The 20,826-nt window shown below is 37.1% G+C and overlaps 1 protein-coding gene and 1 pseudogene across 2 annotated transcripts in view; one reads left to right on the top strand and one right to left on the bottom strand.

The window, feature by feature from the left end:
* APLP2 (amyloid beta precursor like protein 2) overlaps positions 1-20,826 on the top strand; it is a 69,969-nt gene that overhangs the window by 6,742 nt on the left and 42,401 nt on the right. The window lies entirely within an intron of this gene.
* Positions 11,008-11,623, bottom strand: LOC134377173 (large ribosomal subunit protein uL6-like; annotated as a pseudogene).

Genomic DNA, 20,826 nt, shown 5'->3' on the forward strand with positions numbered 1-20,826 from the left:
AAAAGAAATTATGACCTCTGTGGGGAGTCTTATAAAAACCAGGGTATTGGATAATTTGGAAGAGTAAAGGTTACCAACCCCAGATTTATAGTCACTGGGCAATGACCAGTATCAGTGGGATAAGACTGTGGTCTAGAAAAAAGTTGCTCAGTATTTGGAGTGGGGCATCTGTAAGGGTTGATGGACCAGCTCACTGCTGCCTTTCCACTCTGCCTGCCTCAGGCGGTCTCCCCTCACGTTTGCAAAATGGTTGCTGCAGTTCCAGAGGACATGCTTCGATGAGATAATGTCCAGAGGAAGAAGAGACGGTCTCTTCTTGTATACCTCCTTTCAAAAGTGAAGAAACCTTTCTCAAAGCCCACTGGCACAAGCCCCCTCATGTGTCACTGGATAGAGTTGTATCAGATGCTTCTAGCCAAAGCAAGCCTCCACAGGGGTAGAGGTCCTTCCCAGGACCTGCTTTTTTTTTTTTTTTTTTTTTTTTTTTTTTTTGGTGTCTCCATCGAATCCCAGACCGTGATATCAGCACCACACTCTAACTAACTGAGCCAACTGGCCAGCCCAGTGTCTGCTTTCTGATGTGTATGGCCAGGAGGAGGAGGAGGTTGCAGCCTCTAATCACGCTGAGCCTGGTAGAAGAAGAGGCTGTGGATGTTGTTGATAACAATCAATGTCTGCTACAAGGGCCTTCTGCACTTGGAAAGTTATGTAACTGAGCTGGCTCAAAGAAAAAGAAATAATTTCTTCTTGCCTGGATTACCTGTGGGTTAAAAGCTGGTGAAATTGAGACGTCTGAGGGAGCTCTCACGCAGTGCATTTGTTAGATCTGTTTTAGAGGGATAATCCTATCCAGAACAGAAGGACTGGAATGGTGAAGAATATGAAAAATTTAACACGATACATGGATGAACTATAAGGAAGATACTCTAAAGAAGAAGAAAACATGGGATTTGGTGGTGGTAAAGAACATAAGTGTTTTCAAATATTTTATAATTTATCTCTGGAAGGCTAAACAGATGGCTTGCTTTGGCTGAAGCAGGACTTTACCTGAAAGAAGAGCTGTTAGGACCGTCTTTTATTTTACCCCTTTCTTTTTTTTTTTTTTTTTTTTTAAAGATGACTGGTAAGGGGATCTCAACCCTTGGCTTGGTGTTGTCAGCACCTCGCTCAGCCAGTGAGCAAACCGGCCATCCCTATATAGGATCCGAACCCGTGGCCTTGGTGTTATCAGCACCGCACTCTACCAAGTGAGCCACGGGCCGGCCCTATTTTACCCCTTTCAATTATGGATATTTCCAAAAGAGTATAGTTAAAAGTATTAAAAATACTCATATATCCACCACCCAGTTTTGTTAAATCTTAACACTTTCCATGTTTACTTTGGTCTTAAGAAAAAAGAAAAAAAAAATCTAAAACACTACGGATACAGAAATAAAACATTACAAATAAAGGCCTCATTTGGACTTTTCAGAAGTAACTCTGACCTTGAGTTGGGAGTTTAGCATTCCCATTCATGTTTTCATGAAACTTGCTCAGGCTTTTATTAGAGTTGTAATAAGATAAGATGTTTGGTGATATTTTGGTAAAATATAAGGTAAAAATATTTGTGTATCAATGCAGAGTGTTAATTATTTGAGCATACTATGATGATTTTAAAAGTGAAGAATGCTATGATATTTGAACTAATGATGGACCCTTGCTCATGAAGATGCCAATCACTCTTGCTACCCTCCCTGCCCAACATTGAAAGCCCTTGAATATTTTTGAACTTTTTAAAATTTAAAAGTTCACAAAAGAAAAAAAATAGCTCAGTGTATTTGTTTTCATAATCTAACACTTGTGTAAATACCAGAAAGATCAAGAAATAGAACATTGCTAGTATTTTGTTTCTCTTCCCCAGAAGTAACTACTGCATTACCTTGACTTTTATGATAATCACTTCTTTCCTTTCTTCATAGTTTTATCACCCAAAATTTTTTACCAAACACTGTAGTTTTTCCTGTTTTTTAGTTTTATATAAATCAGTTTGTATTCTTAACATATTTTGTCTCTTTCACTAACATGTTTCTTATTTTTTTATTTATTTTTTTTTAAAGATGACTGGTAAGGGGATCTCAACCCTTGGCTTGGTGTTGTCAGCACCACGCTCAGCCAGTGAGCAAACCAGCCATCCCTATATAGGATCCGAACCCGTGGCCTTGGTGTTATCAGCACCGCACTCTACCGAGTGAGCCACGGGCCGGCCTCTAACATGTTTCTGAGAGTCGTTTGTGTTGAGTGTAACTGTGGGTCATTTGTTTCCATTGCTGTCGAGTATTCCATTATACAAATAAACCACAGTTTGTTCTGTTGATGGACATTAGAGTTGTTTCCAGTTTGAGGTTGCTGAGATAATGCTGTTCCCTCTATGGCTTGCCTTTTCACTCTCTTAATGATGTCTTTTGAAGAAGTTCTTAATTTTAATGTCTATTTTTTCAGTTTTAAAAAAAATTATGGTAGATGCTTTTTGTGTCCTATTTGAGAAGGCTTTACCCCTGAAAACATAAAGACATTCTTCTGTATTGTCTATTTGAAGCTTAATTGTTTTGCCTTTCACATTTGGAGCTATATTATGCCTGGATTTTTGTGTAGATGTAAAGTAGGGATCTTTTTATTTTTATTTTTTTTTCCACAGGGATATCTAGCCTGTACCATTTATTGTCAAGGTCATCTTTTTCCTTCTGCTCTACTCTGCCACCTTTGTTGTAAATCAAGTATTTCTATATGTGTGAATGTGTTTCTTTTATTCCATTAATGTCTCTTTTCTGTCCCATTGATCTCTTTGTCTATCCTTGCACCAAGACCACATTGTCTCAATTACTGACTTTATAATAAGGTTTTATATCTACTTATATCTACTTAGAGCAAACCCTTCTGCCTTGGTTGTCTTCAGAAGTATCTTGGCTATTCGTCAACCCTTTTCTTTTCACATGAATTTGTCACATTTCATCAAAAACAACTATCTCTTGGAATTTTGATTGGTATTGCAGTGAGTTTGTAGTTTAACTGGAGAGAATTTACCTTTTTGTAATATTGAGTCTTCCAATCCAGGAACATGGCATATACCTTTATTTAGTTCCTCTCTAATTATCTTCATTGTTTTAAAGCTTTCCTCATAGGGATCTTATACATCATAGCTGATCTTTTTTATGCTATTGGTGTAGAAATGCAGTTTATTTTCAAACTGACCTAATATCCAGCAACCTTGCTAAGCTTGTGTATTAATTCTGACCATTTATCTTTAACTTTGAATTTTTGAGTATATTCTCTGAATTGTGTCTTATTTCTTTCCATCCCATCCTTGTAGTGTTTATTTATTTTTCTTGCTTTACCGCACTGGCTACGACTATAGCCATAAAACGTTCAACAGAAGTGATAATAGCTAGTATATTTGTCTAACTCCTCTCAAAGGAAAAATATGTATTTGCCATTTGTATGATACTTGGTTTCTGTTTTTGTTTTGATAGATACCAGACCCTTTATCAGATCAAGAAGAGCTCTTTTTAGCTCTTAAGTTTGCTAAAGATTCTTGTCATGAATGAATGTTGAATTTTTTCCAAACACCTTTTTTCCCCAACTATTAAGATCATATAATTTTTCTTTTTAATTTTGATAATGCAATATTTAAGCAACTTTGCATTTTTGAAATGAACCAAACTTGGTTTGTTTATTTTTTGAATTTGGTTTGCTAAAATTTTGTTAAGGAATTTTGCCTCTGTGCTCAAAAGTGAGTTTAACCTGTAATTTTTCTTTTTATACTTGTCAGGTTTTAGTTTCAAAGTTGATTGTCTTATAAAGGAGTTTTGAGGAAGGGAGCATTGCCTTTTTTTCCTGTTCTCTGGACTGTTTTATTTAAGGTTGGCATTATCTTTTCCTTAAATGTTTGGGAAAAATTTACCAGTGAAGCCATCTGGAGTTTTCTTTGTGGTAATTGTGGATTCATTTTATTTACTAATTGTAGGATTATTTATATTTTCTTTAGTCAGTTTTGGTAAGTTAAGTTTCTCTAGTGGTTTCTTTATTTTATCTGACTTTTTAAATTAATATTTTTTGGTTGATTAAAGTTGCTCATAATATATTCTTATGGTTTTTTTGTCAGTAGAATCTGCAGTTTGTTGTTCCCCCACCTTTAAAATTTTTTTGTTTCCATCAGTCTTGCCAAATGTTTTTTTTTTTTTTTTTTTTTTCTTGTCGTTTTTTCGTGACCGGCACTCAGCCAGTGAGTGCACCGGTCAGTCCTATATAGGATCTGAACCCGCGGCGGGAGCGTCGCCGCGCTGCCAGCGCAGCACTCTACCAAGTGCGCCACGGGCTCGGCCCTTGCCAAATGTTAATAGTCTTTTCAAATAATCAACTTTGGGCTTTGTTGATCCTCTTTAGTGTATATTTACTTTGTTTTATTACTTATACTCATTATTTCCTTCTTTCTACTTTACACAGGTTCAATTTGTTATTATTATTACTATTTTAACAATCTGAGGATGTTCCTAACTGAATTTTTTTCAGCCTTTTTCCTATTCTAATATATTCATTTAAAGCTATAAATTTTCCTCTGAACACAGTTTTAACTTCATTTCACAAGCTTTGATATATAATTTTTCATTATCATTCATCAAAAAATTGGTTTCCCATTGTGATTTTGTTTTTTTGACTCATGGATTACTTAGAAGTACAATTCTTAATTTCCAATTATATGGAGATTTTCTGGTTGTCTTTTTGTTATTTACTTCAAGCTTAATTGCATCATGGTCAGAGAGGTAGTCTATATGACTTTATTCTTTTAAAATTGGTTGAAACATGCTTTATGGCCCAGTTTATTGTAAAATTTTCATTGTGTGCATGAAAAGAATGTGCATTCTGCAGTTGTTGCTTCTGGTGTTTTACATATGTTCTGATGTTTTCATGCTCAAAACATTAAGGATTTTTATCCTTAATGCTTTTTTTTTTTTTTTGGTGGCTGGGTGGTATGGAGATCTGAAACCTTGACCTTGGTGTTATAACACCATGCAGTAACCAAATGAGCTAACTGGCCAGCCCCTTAATGCTTTTTAAAATCTCCTTTTTTCTGTTAGTTACTGAGAAAGTCTTGTTAAATATCTCCCATTGTGATTTTTGGATCACTTTTTTATCTCTTTGTACTTCTGACAGTTTTTGCTTGTTTATTTTGAGGCAATGTTATCAAGTATATACAAATTTAGATTTGTTATCTTCCTGAAGAAGTGAACCTTTTGGAGTTATTGTTTCCCTCTTTATCAATCCAGTAATGTTTTTACCTTTATTAATACTTTGTCTAATCTTTCCATCCTTGTGTTTTAAATGTGCTTATGTTTTTTAGCTTAGTAGATAGTCTTTGCCTTTAATTGGAATGTTTACTCCATTTGCAATTGATGTGACTACTAATATACTAGGGTTTTCATCTACCTTATTTAGTGTTTTTTGTTGTTTTGTCAGTTCTATGTTTCGTTTTCTCCTTACTTAACTTTTTTGGAATTGGTTATTCTCCCTCTCACTACTTTGGAACATATAATCTTTTATTATTCGTTTAGTGGTTTCTTTAGAAAAGTTAATATCCTTCACTTATCAATGTTTTATATTAATTGGTACTTCTGTGCTCTTCCTGGACAATACAAGGACCTTAGAACACCTTAACTCTATTTAACCTCTTCTTGATTTTTATGACATTGTTGTCATGTATGTTAATTTTATATACATTTTAAATCCCAGAAGACATTATTCAAGCCATATTTTATACAGTTACATGAGTTTAGATCAGTGGTTATCAAATCTGGGGGCACACTAGTATCATCTGGGGAATTTTCCCAAAACACAGATGCCTGGTCCCCCATTCAGACAGATTACATCAGGGTCTCTTTGGGACGGGGGTGGGGGCATTAGCCATTAGTATTTCTTGAAAGCTCCTCAGGTAATTAAAATTTGCAGTGAGATTGAGAACCTCTGATTTACTTACATATTTATTTATTCTCTGTTGTTCTTTATACCTTTTGCATCTCTGAATACCTTTCTGGGATGAATTTTCATCTTCAAAAACACTCTTTAAAATTTACTTAAGTGTAGGTCAGCTGGTGACATATTCTTTCGCCAAATAACTCTTTTATTCTTTTTCTTGCATGATAGATTTATTGGGAATAGAATTTCTTTCATCATTTTAAATGTCTTATTCCATTTCTGATAATATTGTCCATATCGTGATATTGGATAGTATTAATAACTTATTAGAGTTAGCTGTCAGTATAATTGTCGCTCTTTTGGAGGTAATGTGTTCCTTTTCTCTGGTTGATTTCTCTCATTCAATTTGATTTTCAGCAAATTTACTATTATGTATGTGCTTAAGGTGTGAGTTTTTAAAAATGTATTTTGCTTGTAGAGCTCCTTGAATCTGTGGTTTGGTATCTTTCATCAGTTTTGGAAAGTTCTCAGTCATTATCTCTTTAAATATTTAAATATCTATTTTAATATTGTTTTGCCTAATTCTCTCCTTTCCTCTGGGTGGGACTCCAAAAACAAACATTTAGACACTGTGACTGTATCCTCTAAGTCTTCTTGTCTTATTTGATGATTTTCTTCTTACCCATCTGTCCACTTAAGGATAATTTCTTCAGCTGTGTTCAATCTACCGTTAAGTCCATCCATTGAATTCTTAATTTCATTATTGTAGTTGTCAGCTTTATAATCTAAAATTAGTTCTTTTTAGTCTTTCTAGATCACAGTTGAAATTCTTAATTTTATCTTTTGTGTCTTTGAACATAATAAGACTAGTTAAAAAGTCTGTGTCTAATAATTCCACTATCTGCGGTCCCTGTGGATCTTTTCCTATTATCTGTTTCTTCTAGTTTTCAGTCATGTTATTTTTTCTGCTTGCTTGTCAAATTATTTTTGATTATGTGCCAGACATTTTATTTATACAGCTGTTTATAGATTAATTTGAGGCCTAGGCTCATGTTATGCTCCAGAGACCATTTTTCATTTGCTTCAACCTAGAGCTGAGAACACTAGCAATCCAGGTTCTCATTCTAATTTCCTGGATTGAGATGATTGGAAGTTGAGCTGCAGTCTCTGTGGAATCCTGTCAATTTATGGTTTACCCTTCTAGGTTCAGTCTGCTCTGGGGTGTCAACTCCAAGCCTTCATGTTCTCCAAGTATACTCCCTTCTTCTTCTCTTTCCAGCCCTGGACTCTAGTCCCTTTTCCTTTAGTCCTTCCATGGTGTCAAAAGCACTACTGAACTACTCTCTTCAGAATCGTTTAGCATCCCCAGAGAAAAAAGGTCCTACAAACTATACTCATCTTCCTAGGCCTCCATCTTCCCTTGGATACTGACCTGGTAATTCTTCAGTCTTTTTAGATCTCCACTGCCTTCAAGCAAGTGCTTTTTAAATATTTTATATTGCTTTTCTAGTTGTCCTCAGTAGGAGGGTTTGTCTCAATTACCTAGCTGGGCATGACTGGATGTTAATTCCCTAGAAATGAAATATTTACTGGGAGCCTAAAGTGACAGCCTATAAGACTTTTAAGTAGTTAGAGAAGAATAGACAAGCAGGAATAGAGTAGCAGATTCTCGTGGTGATAGGAGTAATAAAAATAATGGTATTTAGGGCTGGCTGGTTAGCTCAGTTGGTTAGAGCCTTGTGTTATAACACCAAGGTCAAGGGTTTGGATCCCCATACCAGCCAGCCACCAAAAAAAATTTTTTTTAGTATTTAAATTTATGGTGCAATTACTATGTCTAGCATTTTTCATGCATTCATTGAAACCTCAGAATAGCCCTCTGAGACAGGAATTATGATTATGCTTGTTTTACAGATGCAGGATCTGAGGAATGTACAAAGTGATTTGACTAAGGTCACAAATCAGTAAGTGGTGAAGTTTGTGCTAACTGTAGGACAGATTGCCTGGAGGCAGGGACATCACAGCTCAGCATGGGAGCACCAAATGCCTGTGGAAAAGGCTACCAAGCAGTCAACACTTAGGCAAAAAATTGGAATAGGTGATTTTTAGTAACTAGAAAGTACAGGGAAGCTCTTCTGTTTCTCAAATCACGAAACCACTGTCAGGCCACAGAATTTAGATTTCCAGTAATTGCACTTTATGACTTAAATGTGTATGATGTATCTCAGGAACCTATTTGCTACTTCTTGCAGTGTATCATTAAAAATAGCCTTGAGATTCTAAATGGACTCTTTGCAAGTTATTATTATGGTAACTCTTACTCTGTATTCTGTGTTGATGAAGAAATATATGGTAATTGTGAAAAATTTAGAAAATATAGGTAAGCAAAAAAAGAATTAACTGCAATTTATAGTTCAGATAAATAACTATTTTTCTTCCAATTTTGTTTCCTGTACATCTTCATTTAATTCTCCAAGAGTAGATTTTCCCCTTCTAGGTTTATAACCTGTTTTTTTTCCTTTTTCCCATTATGTTGAATAATGTTGTAATTTAAGATGTACAATATCCATCCCTCTATATAGCCTTTTGTACTCTGAATTTGGATTTTTGAGTATTTAAGCTGTTGCATAAATATTTTGAATTTGCACAGGGGTGTTGCCTACCAGCCAGTGGTTGATATTTGCAGTAGTATTGGAACAGTTAATTGACTATTTTACTACGTTTTGCCCTCATTTATGAGAATGAATGGGGAAAAAAGTGAGAGAGGAGTGCTTATTTTGTTGATAAGAAGCACATGGTTTGGTAGAATTGGTGCTTTCCAAGTAGAGATTCTTTGAACTTACGTGAACATTCACTAGGCTCAATTATGTAGGAAAAGTAGTTAAGGAATGTTGATAAAATGCTGGAAATAAATTTTCAAGGATTTAAAACATTGGAAGTAATTGAGATTTCCCTGGCTGAGGGGCTCCCCTACTCTCTTAAATTTTTAAAAAATTATTATTATTATTATTATTTTTTGGTGACTGGCCATATGGGGATATGAACCCTTGACCTTGGTGTTACAACTGAGCTAACTGGCCAGCTTCCTTGTTAAATTTTTAAGTGTACAATACAGTATTATTAACTGTAGGTGCAGTATTCTCTAGCAGTTCTCTAGAACATACTCATCTTGTGTAACTGAAACTTTATATGTGAATGGCAACTCCCTGTTTCTCCTTCCCTCCAACCCCTGGCAACCACAATTCTCTCTTTTTACATGGATTTGACTTATTTTAGGTACCTCATATAAGTGGAATTATGCAGTATTTGTCCTGTGACTGGTTTCTTTCTTTCTTTCTTTCTTTTTTTTGTCTTTTTTTTGTGTGTGTGACCGGTAAGGGGATCGCAACCCTTGGCTTGGTGTCGTCCACACCACGCTCAGCCAGTGAGCACACCAGCCATCCCTATATAGGATCCAAACCCATGGCGGGAGCGCCGCTGTGCTCCCAGCGCGACACTCTCCCGAGTGCGCCACGTGGTCGGCCCGTGACTGGTTTATTTCATTTGGCATAATGTCCTCAATGTTCATTCATGCTGTTGCATATGACAAGATTGCTGTCTCTTTTAAGGCTGAACAAATTCTATTTTATGTATATACCATGTTTTCTTTATCCATTCATCTGTTGATGGACATTTTGGTTATTTCCATATCTTAGTTCTTATGAATAATTCTGCAGTGAACATGGGAGTATGTATATCTCTTCAAGATCATGATTTCAGTTCTTTTTGGATATACACCCAGAAATGGGATTGCTGAATCATGTAGTAATTCTACTTTTAGTGTTTTGAGGACCTGCTGTACTGTTTTCCATAGAGGGTATACCATTTTACATTCCCACCAACAGTGTACAAAGGTTCCAGTTTCTCCACATCCTTACCAACTTTTTTTTTTATTTTGGCGGGGGGAGGGGATAATAGCCATTCTAACAGGTGTGAGGTGATATTTCATTGGGGTTTTAATTTGCATTTATTTCTCTGATGATTAGTGATGTTGAGCATTTTTTCATATACCTGTTGGGCCATTTGTATGGTTTTTTTGGAGAAATGGTTGTTTAAGTCTTTTGCCTATTTTTAAAATACTGTTTCTATTTTTTAATTTTGCAATTGAGTTGTATGAGTTCCTTGTTTATTTTGGATATCAATTCCTTATCAAATATATTGTTTGCAAATATTGTCTCTCATTCTGTAGGTTGCCTTTCACTCTGTTGCTTCTGTCCTTTGCTCTGCAGAAGCTTTTTAGTTTGGTGGTCCCATTTGTCTAATTTTGCTTTTGTTTCTTGTGTTTTTGGTGTTATATTTAGAAGTCATTGCCAAGCTCAGTGTCATGAAGATTTCCCCCCATACTTTCACCTAGGAACTTTATTTATTTATTTTTTTTTTTTGTCTTTTTTTCGTGACCGGCACTCAGCCAGTGAGTGCACCGGTCAGTCCTATATAGGATCCGAACCCGCGGCGGGAGGGTCGCCGCGCTCCCAGCGCAGCACTCTACCAGGTGCGCCACGGGCTCGGCCCTCACCTAGGAACTTTATAATTCCAGGTCTTATGTTTAAATTTTAAATCTGTTTTGAGTTGAGTTGATATTTTTGTATGGTGTAAAATAAGGGCCTAACTTCATTTTTTTGCATGTGCATATCTTGTTTTCCCGGCATCATTTGTTGAAGAGACTCTTTCCCCCATTGTGTATTCTAGGCACCCTTGTTTTGAAGATCAGTTGACCTTATTTGGGTGGGTTTATTTCTGGGCTCTCTATTCTGTTTCTTTTGTCTATGTCTGTTTTCATGCCAGTACCATACTATTTTAATTACTATAGCTTTATAGTATTTTTTTCTGTTCCTTCTGTATTGTTCTTAGTACACTAGAGTTTATTCCTGAGCTGTATACTTGCCAAGTAGTTGGGAAGGATAATCAGTTTAAGAAAAAGTCCCAAATTATTAGAGGTCTTTTATTGCATCATTAAAATAAACCAGCATGTCTTAGGAATCATCCTGTAGTTTGTTTCTGTAGCTGGACAACTCTTGGATCTTATTTGTTAGTCTGCTGAACTGTTCCTTTTTCAGAGACATTGATACCATCCACAAACTTTCTGATATCCTTGTTTTTGATTGTTGTGGCTTGCTGAATTAAAGCAGCTGAATTTGAAACAAGTTCAATGTCCTTTCCTTCAAGGATTAACTCATCTTTCTGGGCTTGAGAGAGTGAGCAGGCAACACCTGGCCTCATCTGAACTTGGAGATGTATTTTTCACCCAAGAAATTTTGGATTTGAGCAAGAGACTCATTCTTGTGAATAACGACATTGATGGGGAAATGAGCATACACAGACCTCATTTTGTAATGGACGCCCACGTAACACCCTTGATCATGTTCTGTACATGACTACAGATAGTGTGAACAGTAGCCAGTTCCTTTCTATTTCCCCACCATTTGTCAACCCAGAGCCTCTGTTTCTTTCCAAGGAGACTGAGCTCTACACTGATGTGATTGAAGTCCCTCCGCAGGGTTCCTCTGGGACCCTTCACTATAACTGTGCATCCCTTCACTATAACTGTGCATCCCTTCACTATAACTGTGCGTCCCTTCAGAGTGACGTTGACATTTTCTGGAGTGTTAACAGTCTGATTGCTGAGAATGGTCTCCATTCTCTCAGTAGATGCTGCAAAGTTTGTAGGATATTTTGAAATCAGGAAGCATGATGTGTCTGCCATTGTTCTTTCTCAAGATTGCTTTGGTCTATTTGTGTAAAAAATGCCATTAGATTTTGATAGGGATTGCATTGGATCACTTTGGGTAGAGTATGGACATTTTAACAATATGAATCTTCCAATCCATGAGCATGGGGATGTCTTTCCATTTATTTATGTCTTTAATTTCTTTCATCAGTGATTTATAGTTTTCAGTGTACTAGTCTTTCGCCTCCTAGGTTAAACTTATTTCTGTGTATTTTATTCTTTTTGATGCTGTCAGAGGGCAGTTTGATACTGTCAGAAGGCAGTTTATACAGATAAATGCCTACATTAAAAAAGGACATCTCAAATAACCTAACTTTACACCTCAAGCAACTAGAAAAAGAAGAGCTAAACCCAAAGTTAGGAGAAGGAAGGAAATAACTAAGATTAGAGCAGAATAAACAATACAGAGAATAGAAAAAAGTCAACAAAACTAAGAGTTGGGGTTTTTTTGAAAAATAAGCAAAATTGATTTTTTTAAAGAAAAGTTTAAATAAAATCAGAAGTGAAAGAGGAGACATTACAACTGATAAGACAGGTATAAAAAGTGTCATAAGATACTGTTGTGAACCGTTATCAACAAATTGGATAACCAATAAGAAATGGATAAATTCCTAGAACCATACAATTTACAAAGACTGAATTATGAAAAAGTAGAAAACTCGAACAGACCAGTAACGAATAAAACGTACCAGCAAAGAAAAGCTCAGTACCAGATCGCTTCACTGGAGAATTCTGCTATACATTTAAAGAAGAATTAACACCAGTCCTTTCATACTCTCCCCCAAAAATTGAAGAAGAGGGAATACTTTTATTTTAACCATTTTAAGTGTACAGTTCAATGCCAGTAAGTATATTTGCCTTGTACAACCATCACCACTATCCATTTCCAGTATTTTTCATCATTCCAAACGGAAGCTGTGTATCCATTAGACAGCTCCCTGTTCCCCTTGTCCCCTCAGTTCCTGGTAACCTCTCTATGAGTTTGCCTATTCTAGGTACTCATATAAGTGGAATCATACAATATTTGTCATTTTGAGTCTGGCTTATTTTACTTAGTATAATGTTTTCAAGCTTCCTGCATTGATTTTCATTCCTTTTTAAAGCTGAATAATATTTCATTGTATGTATATATTTTATATTTCATGTAAACAAAATACTTTAACAGAGTATTTTATTTTAAATATAAATATATAAAACATTTTATATTTTGCTTATTCATCTATTGATGGACATTTGGGATGTTTCCACCTTTTGGCTGCTGCAAATAATGCTGCTATGAATATTGGTGTACATGTATCTAAGTCCCTGCTTTTATTTATTTTGGGTGTATTCTAAGGAGTTGAATTGCTGGATCATATGGTAATTCTGTTTTTAAATTTTCGAGAAATTACCAAACTGTTTTCCTCAGTGGCTGTACCATTTTACGTTTCTACCAGCAAAGCACAAGGATTCCAATTTCTCCATGTCCTTGCCAACAATTATTTTCCATTTTTTGATAATAGCCATCCTAATGGGTGTGGAGTGGTATCTCACTATGGTTTTGATTTGCATTTCCCTCATGACTTAGTGATGTTGAGTGTCTTTTCATGTTCGCCATTTGTTTTTCTTCTTTGGAAGAATGTGTATGTCCTTTGCCCATCTTCGAATTAGATTGTTTTTGTTGAGTTATAAGAGTTCTTTATTCAGTATATTCTGGATAGTAACCAGATATGTGATTTGCAAATATCTTCTCCCATTCTGCAGGTTATCTTTTCACTCTCTTGATAGTGTCCTTTGGTGTACAAAAGTTTCTAATTTTGATGAAGTCCGGTTTATCATTTTTTCTTTTGTTGCTTGTGGTTTTGGTGTCATATCTAAGAAACTATTGTCAAATTGAGTGTCATGAAGCTTTTCCTGTATGGGTTTTCTTTTTTTTCTTGGTTCTTTGGTGGCTGGCCAGTACAGGGATCTGTACCCATGACCTTGGTGATACAAGGCTGCACTCTAACCAACTGGGCTAATGGGCCAGCCTCCTTTCCCATGTGTTTTCTTCTAAGAGTTTTATAGTTTTAGTTCTTAGGCTTTGGTCTTTGATTCATTTTGAGTTAATTTTTGTATATGATTTTAGGATAAGGGTCCAACTTCATTCTTTTGCAGGTTGCTATCCAGTCTTCCCAGCATCATTTGTTGAAAAGACTGGTCTTGAATAGTCTTGGCACCCTTATCAAAATCAATTGGCCATATACGTAATGGTTTATTTCTGGGTTCTCTATTTTCTTTGTCTTTCTTTATGCCAGTACCACACTCTTTTGATTACTGTCGCTTTGTTATAAGTTTTGAAATCAGGAAGTGTTATCTTCTGACTTTGTTCTTCTTTTTCAAGATTACGAGATTCTGTGTGAATTTTTCTTTTTTTTTTTTTCTAAAAAGATGACCGGTAAGGGGATCTTAACCCTTGACTTGGTGTTGTCAGCACCACGCTCAGCCAGTGAGCGAAGCGGCCATCCGTATATGGGATCCGAACCCGGGGCCTTGGTGTTATCAGCACCGCACTCTCCCGAGTGAGCCACGGGCCGGCCCACTGTGTGAATTTTTCTTTCTTTCTTTCTTTCTTTCTTTTTTTTTTTTTTGTGACCGGTAAGGGGATCGTAACCCTTGACTTGGTGTTGCCCGCACTGCGCTCAGCCAGTGAGCACACCGGCCATCCCTATATAGGATCCGAACCCGCGGCCTAGGTGCTCCCAGCGCCTCACTCTCCTGAGTGAGCCACGCAGTCGGCCCTTCTGTGTGAATTTTAAGATGGGTTTTTCTGTTTCTGAAAGAAGGAAAAAAAAAAAAAAACTGTGCTGGGATTTTGATGGGGATTGTATTGAATCTATGGATTGCTTTTGGTAGTATTGTCATCTTAACAGTTTTAGGTCTTCTAACCCTCAAATGCTATAGATCTTTAAAGTTAATTATTGTAATAAAATTTGTAATTGGCACAATACAATTAATTTTAGTTTATACTATGACTTTTGGGTGTTAGGTGTTTGGTAGATTCTTTTCTTTTAGGTTAACTGCCAACCCTCCTCATGTTAATGCCTAGTACATAACCTAAAGCTGAGATTGAAAACCTACAGCCTACAGACAGAATGTGGCCTATCTTTGTGTTTTATTTGGCCTTCACCAAGTTGGGATTCTGTGTACTTTAAATTCAAAGTAGATACATGTATTTCCAAGTAACGTAGGTTTTAATCTAAAAATTTGTCCCCAGGTTTTGAAGAAATTAGAAGAAGCAGGGGCCAAGTAGCAGCAGGCCCCTTTAGTTGGCAAAGAGACCCTGTGGTATCCCTGAAGAAGGCTGAGTGTGGGTTGCCATTTTTGTCTTATACCCCATCTATCCCTATTGCCTATCTCTTATGTATAGGCAGTTGAGTTTTCAACCCTTGTTGAAAAGGAGGAAAAGAAGGGCTGGCCAGTTAGTTCACTTGGTGGGAAAGTGGTGCTGATAACTGCAAGGTCAAGGGTTCAGATCCCCTTACCAGCCAGCTACCAAAAAAAAGAAAGGAAAAGAGAAAGTTGGTTTGAAATGATCCCTTGAAGTAAATACTTAATGCCCATGGTAAATTTCAAGTGAACTAAAAACCACATTTTATAACAGAATCTTCTTTGATTGGTTGGTTAGACTCCACCCTACCCCATAACCTTTTTTGAAAAGCATTTGTGCTTAATGCTGTATGATTGTTTTTCTTATAGCAACTTTTTTTTCTTTCCTCATACCAGCTATTAGAAAAATGATAGCTTCCTCAGGATTTACATTAACAAAATACCCTGCTGGGCTATCGTTTTGAAAGATTAATCTTATAAATTGATATAAGTTATTGAAACTGAATGTTAGTTTTTTTTTTAAGCAATAGGAATAGTATTCAGAATGGATTAAAATCAGATTAAAATATTTTAAGTAGTACTCTTAAAAGATTAAATACAAAGCACAGACTCAAATCTGATAAGCTCCTAGCCAAACAGAGCTGTTACATGTGTTTTCGTGTGTGTATATGTAGTGAGTGAAGAAGCTGAACTTGTCACAGAATGTGGGCGTATGAGACATAGACCAGATTGTAGACCTTCTTGACTGGACAAATGGATCTTCATTAAAGTATCCCTAGGGTGGTCTGATTTTATGTGAGCAGCATCTATGTCTGTCTCTGAAAAGCTATGGAAGATAAAATGTAGCATCAACTCTGAATTCAGTTTGAGGTAATGGTGGTAAACATTAGTAAGAAGGGCATGTTATAGGTATACTACCCTTCTCATTCTTTTTACTTGGTGATGTGTGAAGATAATTTGTTTTATATATATATCATATCAGTGCTGCATCAGTATTTATACTTTGGGTTTTATGGGTGAAAATGTTTAGAAGAAAAAGAGATTCATATATAGACAAAATAGAAAGCTAAAAAGTGTCTTATAGGGCCGGCCCGTGGCTCACTCGGGAGAGTGCGGTGCTGATAACACCAAGGCCCCGGGTTCGGATCCCATATACGGATGGCCGGTTCGCTCACTGGGTGAGCGTGGTGCTGACCACACCAAGTCAAGGGTTAAAATCCCCTTACCGGTCATCTTTTAAAAAAAAATAAAATAAAATAAAAAAAAAAAATAAAAAGTGTCTTATAGAAATGTAGTTAAGATTACATATTTTTATGCTAGGATACATAGAATTCTTTGTTGGCCAGGGAAAGTGTTATTATGGTAAATATTACTGAGACAATAACATACGGCTTTTGTGATGTTAAGATAGCTATGAGTCTTACATACTTTTGGAAATGTTGGAAGCATGTATTTTCACAGGGCCAAAGCAGTCACTTTAACCTAACATAAATATTTAGCTATACTTTATAAAATAGTTCAGACTTTTCCTTCTGGCAGTAAGTATTAGAAATGAGTTGCAAAAATTCTTTCATTGAGCTATTTAATAGCTATTTCTAAGAAATTAAGAGGTGGGGGTGGAGGAGGGTGGAAGAGAGTTATTCTAATATGAGGGTCTTTCAAAACGTTTATAGAAAGATTCTTCTAATTCTGTTTTTCCATGAACTTTTTGAAGTACCCTCACACAAGCTAGCGTGGATTGCCCAGATTTGCCTTGGATTTGATGTTTGCCATGTTCTTGTCTACCTTTTATTGATTTGCTTTTAAGGGGCATCTAATTCAAGTTAAAATGACATGTTATACACAGAGTAATTGGTTAAACTTGTTCTGGTCTGTAAAATCATCAAAGGAAGGAGTTTTTAAAAAGCACGAGAAAAGGATGGTTTGATTGTTGTAGAAAAAAAAGGGTTAGGTGAATTTTTAAGAAAATTGATTTTCAGAGATGACTGTAAATACTGGTATGGAAACATCATGGGGTTTTCCTGAGAAGTTAGCTGAAATTGGGAGCAAGAGATCACTGAAGATGTATCTTTGGAAAAATGCACTTCTTGATGTGATGGCAGCTTTCATGTATGATGAATTAGCAGGCATATAAACTTGAAGGGAATAATAATAATAAGTTTCTTAGAAACCTTATGCTTACTCCAAAGAAGTTTTCCAGGAAAAGCAGATGTTGTCTTCTCTCTCTATTCCTCTAGCTTTAAATCTTTGAGAAAATTCAGGCAGTTTAGCCTGTGAATGGAAACATTCCTAAAGAATGCTTATGGCACATTGCCAGCACCACGGGGCCCGCCTGGGGTCCTGAGGTATGGAGCCAGGGACCAGACCTTCCTCCCACAGCCAGGCACTCCACCAGCGCCATGGGGCCCACCCGAGGTCCTGAGGAATGGAGCCCAGGTACTGAACCCCCTCCTACAACCAGGCACACCGCCAGCACCACCAACTAGGTAAGGAGCATGCCAAAAACATCACCTTCATGTGGGTGGCCCACCACAGCCACCACAATAACCATTGCCACAAAAGCTGCTAGATGCCACAACCACTGTGCAGATGGTGTACCAGCCACTGGAGTGCATTGACACAAGGAGGGTCGCCAGCAGAGACCAAGGAAAAGAAGAGGATGTCTCTCACCACAATGCTCATCCCAGAGTGACAGAAGAAACATCTGCTCTATGATAATATTGGGGGACCTGAACACACCTCTCAGCATTGGACAGATCATCTAGGCAACAAATCAACAGAGTAACCATTACTCTTTCAGAAGTATTGAGAAGAAATCTAGGGTAATTAGAGGTGGGAAGGGGGAGGGAGAGAGGGATGGGGGGAGATTGGACAAGGGGCATAAAGAATAAGTATGATTTGTAACAATATATATGCTAGTAATATCGGTTTGATCAAGATATGTCAACGTTGAACCCCCAAAATATGTATAATCAATTATGATTCAATAAAAATTAAACAAAACAAAACAACTGTGGGAAAGGGGAAGGGGAGTTGGTGAGAAACTAGTTAAGGGTCACAAAGATTGATTATGTTTTGTAAACATGAGTATACTAATTTCCTGGTTTGACCACCACATATTGTACACATATATTGATATTCTATTCTGTACCCCACAAATATATACAATCGGTATAAATAAATAAGAAATAAAAGTCAAATGTTGGTGGGAAAAAAATGTTTATGACTGAGATACTTAAGTTTTTAACAATGTTTTTGTCTATTCTTTTTCTTTTGATATTTGTTTAGGAATAGACTCCCAGTTTGTAATATTACTTGTAGAAAATAGGGCTGCCTTCTACTTTTCACACTGCACAGTCTCCTGTGTGGCCCTGCCTATTTTCTGTGTTTAAAATTCTCCCAGCCTGTTAACTGAATTGAAAATTCATAATTCCAGCCCAGATTAACCCTGTGAACTTCTGGCCTGTATTTTTGCCTCGTAGCTATCTCCACTTTTGCCACTTGGGTAAGCTGAGTATTTCAAATATAGTGCTCTCAAAACTGAAGTCTATCTGTCTCCAGTCCCCTCCCTACCAGCCCTCCTCAGTTTCTTTGGTTATTAGCCTCTCCATCCCCCCAGCTGTCAGAATTAGAAAGCTGGAATCATTTGACTCTTCATGTCCCTGTCCATGTCCTATCAACACATCTTTAGTCTGTCCCTTTTCTGTTCACACTGCTCCTGCTTTTGTTCATCATATTTGGCCTGACTGAATGCAGTGGCTTCCTGACTGGCTTCCCTGTCTGCATATAATCACACTCTCCCACCTTCTAAAACATGCCTCGTAAGGGTATACACCTGAGAGCACGAGCCCAGTTTCCTTGGAGAAAGGTTCTGAAGACCACACCCTGTTCCCGCAGCAGCCGCCACTCTGGCCTGTGAGCCCAGTGCGTGCCTCTGCTGGAGCTCTTCTGTGTCACGGCATTCTTACGGCTCCACCTCCTGGCCTCACTTTCACAGCGTGTATGTTATGCCCATGTGGGGTGTTTCTCTATATCTGGATCCTGTCTCTAAGGGATGTGCTCCATAAATACATATATTGAGTTTTGTTTTGCTGGTATATTAGTTTGCTAGAGCTGCCGTCACAAAGGTGCCACAAACTGAGTGGCTTAAATGACAGAAGTTTATTGTCTTGCTCTTCTGGAGGCTAGAAGTCCCAAGATCAAGGTGTTGGCAAGGGCCGTCCGTGCTCCTTCTGCAGGCAGTAAGAAAGGATTTGTCTAGGACTCTCTTTGTTTCTGGTAGTTCCTTGGCTTTTGGGCAGTCTTCATGTGGCATTCTTCTGTGTGTGTTGTCTCTTCAGATTTCCCCTTTGTATAAGGACACAATATTGGATTAGGGGCCCGTCCCATTCCAGTCTGACTTCATCTTAACTGATTATATCAGTAACAACCCTATTTCCAAAAAAGGTCACATTTGGAGGTACTGGGGGTTAGGACTTCAGTATATGAATTTTGGGGCCATATTTAACCCCCAAAATTGTAAAATGATCAAATGAAATAATCTTTGAGAAAAGGATCAGAATTTTATTTTCTTTAAAGGCATGTTTAAATAATAAAAAAAAAAGCTTATGGTCTTGTGAATACTTTCTCATTTCTAGTTTTCAAACTAGGTACATCTGAGGGAAAATTATTTCCTGTCTGCAATTTAGTGCTTGTCCAAATTATTGCGTGTACATAAAATAAGAACTTTATTGAGAACTGTCATGTTTGAAATGTATCATTTATACACCCTTTCTCAGCAAGCTGTGGGAAGCTGTGTGCAACTGAAACAGGAAGTCAGTCAGAAAGAGGAAAATAGAGTCAGGAAACCAGAGAAAGGCGGAAGGAATTTGGGGGGTGTATGATGGCTGTGCTCAGGCTGAGAGTATAATTGGTTCTGATGAAGCAGGGAAATGGAGGGCCGAGGAGTGATGCCTTCAAGAAAGGCAGAAGTGAAACCAGAGATCACCTAATACGCTGACTGCACTGCAGGGAGTTTTACGGCTCTGTTTGACCATTTCAGGGAGAGGTAGTGATCTATAGATGTGAAAACAAGCAGGTAAAAGAAAAGATGCAGTTGCTGACTCTAAGGGGAAAACAGATGCCTAAGAAGGGAATCATAATCACAGTACGCTTTTATGTTATAATAATGGAATTAAGGAGTATTGATTTGACCAACAGAGTAAGTGGGCAGATGGGAGTAGGGTGTGGCAGTTTAAGAGATAAAACATTTAAAATAGAAAGTTGATAATGTCTGGACTGAAAAGATATAGAAATAAGGCATGTTATTTAGAAATGTGGAGGTAAACAGCAGATGGAAGGCCTGACAGCCTTGAAGTGCTGCCTCTGAGGAGTGTGCTGGCATTGGGCGGGCTATTCTAGAATACTGTTCTATCCTTGCACGAGGCTTTTCAAACTGTGTGTGTGGAGTCACTTGCAAAAATAAAAAAATTGAAACATGCCATCTTTTGTAAGTTTCTTTTCCTCATTTAATTTGTCATTCTTTGTAGGTCTAGTTATATGAAGTCTAGTACAGTGTTGATGATTGATAATGTTAGTTTAGCTAATTGTCTTGGAAAAAAAGAGCCCAGGCTTTAGAGTCAGTCATTTACTTGGGTATAAATGATTACCTACTATATTCTAGGTGTTGTTCCCAGATACAGAGATTAGAAAAATAGGCAAGGTCCTTCCCTTTGAGGATTTACATTCTATTGGTAAGAGGTGGACTCTGCAGGTAAATGAGCAAC

The sequence above is a fragment of the Cynocephalus volans genome, chromosome 4 (genome assembly GCF_027409185.1).
Source record: "Cynocephalus volans isolate mCynVol1 chromosome 4, mCynVol1.pri, whole genome shotgun sequence".
Taxonomy (NCBI): Eukaryota; Metazoa; Chordata; class Mammalia; order Dermoptera; family Cynocephalidae; genus Cynocephalus; species Cynocephalus volans.